General features: G+C 43.6%; 1 non-coding gene across 1 annotated transcript; it reads right to left on the reverse strand.

Moving 5' to 3' along the window:
- Nucleotides 1-1,268: 1,268 nt before the first annotated feature.
- On the reverse strand, nt 1,269-1,350 carry trnas-aga (transfer RNA serine (anticodon AGA)). Its single transcript has one exon. It is a non-coding gene; the product is annotated as a tRNA-Ser (tRNA).
- Nucleotides 1,351-3,935: the final 2,585 nt, after the last annotated feature.

Below are 3,935 nucleotides of genomic sequence, written 5' to 3' on the forward strand. Positions count from 1 at the left end.
GATATCGGTGGAACCCTCGAGCGCTCTAACTGAGTGTTCACGTTTTGTCCCAACATAAAACTTTTTTCCTTTTGACCAGGGATTCCACTTCCTTAGTAAACGTTCTATATCTTCCTCCCTACCTGACAGGTACATACTTATCTAGGACATACAGGAGCTTTTCCTTGAATAAGTTCCACATTTTTAATGTGCTCACCCCCTGCAGATTCCTACCCCATTCTGCGCTTCCAAAATCTTTCCTCATTGCATCGTGATTTCCCTTCCACCAGCTGAAACTCTTGCTCCGTGGAGTACACCTCTCCCTTACCATCAGGAAAGTAAATCTGAGAGAATTGTGATCGCTGTCTTCAAAGTGCTCACCTACTTCCAAATCTAAAACCTGGCAGGCTCGTTACCCAGTACTAAATCGAAAGTGGCGTCATCCCTTGAAGGCATGTCTACATACTGTATCAGGAAGCCCTCCTGCACACACTGGTCAAAAACCCATCTATAGTACTCGTACTGTAGTGATCTCAGTCAATATTTGGATCTTGTCTTGAGTGTTCCAGAGTTTTTCATTGTACCAGAGTCTAGATGAAGTTTGTATTCCTCACGTACGGGAGCGAGAATTCTTTCAATGTCTTAGATCAGTTCCTGTGCCGAGAACATCAGAGTCAATGTCCCTTCCTCTACTCGGACTGACAATTTACACTTCTTCATTCTCCTCGGATTCCGTTTCCCAAAGAGTATCTCAAGAGTTCCACAGTTGTAGCCTAAATTATATGGTTTGCTTCCTAAACATTTTTCCAACTGCCAACTGACAATATTTTCACAGTATCTCTTCACAATCCTCTGGCTTGCACCATGTCCAGGGATGAGAAGTCCCGTTTGGTGGAGAGAGTTCCTAGGCTGGTGAGTTTCACTTTGGAACAAAGATGGTTAAGTGGCAATTTCCTGCGGTTGTTTGTAATGATGGGAGAGGGAGCGGTGGGGAATGAGCACTCTGACGAGCAGGAGGAAGTGTTGCCAATGACCAGAGTCAGAGAACAGAGGACAAGGGATGAAAGGAATCTAATGAAAAGCAGCACTTCTGCTCAGGGCGTTCAATAACAACTGCAGAAACCCGATGTGTCGGGCAGTGTATCTGGAAAGAGAAACAGAGATAATGTTTTAAATGTGGAGCATTTCTGATGAAGAACTCGAGTCTTACAAGTCTAATCAAATTACAGGCTGGTTTGCAAAACAGGCTTTCTGAACTTTGAATTGTTCCAGCAGGAAAGCATTCATAACGTAGTCAGCAGGATTCAAACCTACGTGGGGAAACCCCAATGGATTTCTAATCCATCGCCTTAACCACTCGGCCATGACTACAGACACAATCGCCCCCTGAGCATTGACCAAATCAGCCGTGATCTCATTGAAAGCTGCCGCTGACTTGAGTTAAATGTTTCCATCTCCTTTCATACCTTTGCTGTCATTTGTAAGGTGCGAAACACCAATGTAAAAGAAGAAAAGCACAAAGTTAGGACAAGATATTTGCAGCAAAATTGATTCAAAATTATTTATTGAAAGGAAAATCACACTTGGCAATTTGCTCGATCTCTTTGCGAACATGACCAGCAGAGGTAATCAAGGGAGCTATTGATCTGAGTATTCTTGGACATGAAACAAACAAAGGTTAGTGACATATTCATTTTTTTTTTAGCGGTCGAAATGGTCTTTCCTGATGGTTACAATGAAAGAGATGGTTCCCAATAAAAGACAGAAATTAAGTCGCTTGTAGATGTACTTCAATGTGATACGATTCACTTTCAGCCCCTAATTACCCCAGAGATGGAGGGGGTGAGTTACTTTTCTTCACTCTTCAACTCCACAGCATGGAGGTACAGACATGAAACCGCCAGAGATGGAGTTCTTGAATTGGGAACCAGCGACACTGAAGGAACTAGGCAAAAGTGAGGACTGCAGATGCTGGAAACCTGATTTGAGATCAGAAAATTCCTTCATTACTGTACTGTTAAGGGAGAAAGGTGATTGGCTCTCTCGATCAGATGGGGGCACCGGCGCATTGATGGCCTAATTTAATCACGGATATATTTGGAAATGTTCACTTTTAATGGTTCGTTGTTGTGTTTTGTTTTATTATACTTGAGCACTTTCTGGGACTTGGCAATACACTAAATCTCCAGTAGGTTTGGAAAATGCATTGCTGTTATTTGTGCGAACAGTTCATGTCAGAGACGACTCACAGTGCCTCACAGACAGCACTTAAGCTTCGGTGTGTCTGATCATGGTACTGCCTTTTCAGTTTTGATTCTGTTCCACGTTAAGAGCTTTCAGATTTTGGATTCGCTGGAGAGCAAAGTGGGTAATGCGATACGTGAAGTATTTTTCTTCAGCCAATATCTTTGATGGCGAACTTGGGAAAGTGTCAAGAAGAATGGTCATTGGCAGCAAATATCCGGAAAACCTTCATCTCTGGATCGGTTGGGCTCATCCACCCTCCAAACAAAATAGCCAAACTCGCTGGTTGAGTAACAAAAATCATGCGTTTTTTTTTGCAAATGGTGTATTCAAACTGTTGCCGGTGGCTGGAGCATCTCAGACTTGTCGAGCATGGAAACAAATCCCATGATCCAACTTGCCCTTGCTGAATAGATAAACGAAATTAATCCATACATTTCTGCCAATATTTGTGCCTTATCTCTCCGAGGTCTTCCTGTCTAGACACCCATTCAGATGCCTTTGAAATGTTGTGAGTGCACCAGACTCTGCCACTAAATGTGGCAAGTCATTCTACACACACAAAATTTCTGTGTGAAAAAACATGTGTCCCTCACATCCCTTTTAAAATTTTCCTCTCTCACGTTAAACGTTTGCTATGTAGATTTGAACTAGCGTATCTTGTGAAGAAGTGCTCCCTGACTATTTACTCTGTCTGTCTTCCTCATGATTTTATAAGCTTCTGTGAGGCCAAACATAAGCACTGAAACTCCTGGGAAGCTGACGAAGCCTATTCAGTTTCGTTCTCATGTCCAAGCAGCACAAACCTTGCAAATCCTTGTAAAGGTTTTCTAAACTTTCACTTGCAAGAAGTATGTCCAGCTGCAGCACTTGTTTGACCGCGTGTCTACTCTGGAGCTGCGGGTGGACTCACTGTGAAGTGTCAGCAATTCTGGAGAGTTATGTTGCCTCCCAGGTGCTCAGGCCAGGGATGTCGCCCATCAGCTGAAGAGCATTCGAAAAGGGGATCATGAACAGTCAGTTGTCTTGGTGCATACAGGCACCAACGAAAAGAAAACGAGATGAGGACCTGCAGGGAGAATTTAAGGAGCTAGGAGAGAAATTAAAGAGGAGGACCTCAAAGGTAGTAATGTCGGAATTACTGCCTGTGCCATGTGACTGCCAGCGGAGAAATGAATAAAAAAAACGGCACGGTGAACACGTGAGTTGAGGAATGGTGCTGCAGGGCGGGTTTCAGATTTGTTGGATTTTGTGACCAGTTCTGGGGATGTGGAACTATAAGAAAATTGATCTACATCTGAACCAGATGGGAACGTATTTCCTTTCGGGAGTTTTTGATACTGCTGTTGGGGAGGTTTTATACTAATGTGGCAGGGGGCTGGGAACCACAAGATTAAACAAGTCGGCAGTGAGGTGGAAACTGGAAACGCTAAGAATCTGGAAGATAGCATTAATAATGGGAAGAGTAGGCAGAGAGCAGATGAATGCAAAAGAACTGGTGGCCTGAAATGCATCTACTTTAATGCATGGAGTATAGACAGATGAAGTTAGGGCCGAGGTTGGTGCCTGGAATATGAGGTTATTGCGATCACAGAGATTTAGTTGATGGAAGGGCATGGTTGGCAACCAAATGTTCTAGGATATAGACGCTTCAGACGGGACAGGGAGGGAAGTAAAAGGGGAAGGAGTTGCATTGCTGGTCAGGGATGATA

The sequence above is a fragment of the Chiloscyllium punctatum genome, chromosome 13 (assembly GCF_047496795.1).
Source record: "Chiloscyllium punctatum isolate Juve2018m chromosome 13, sChiPun1.3, whole genome shotgun sequence".
Classification (NCBI taxonomy): Eukaryota; Metazoa; Chordata; class Chondrichthyes; order Orectolobiformes; family Hemiscylliidae; genus Chiloscyllium; species Chiloscyllium punctatum.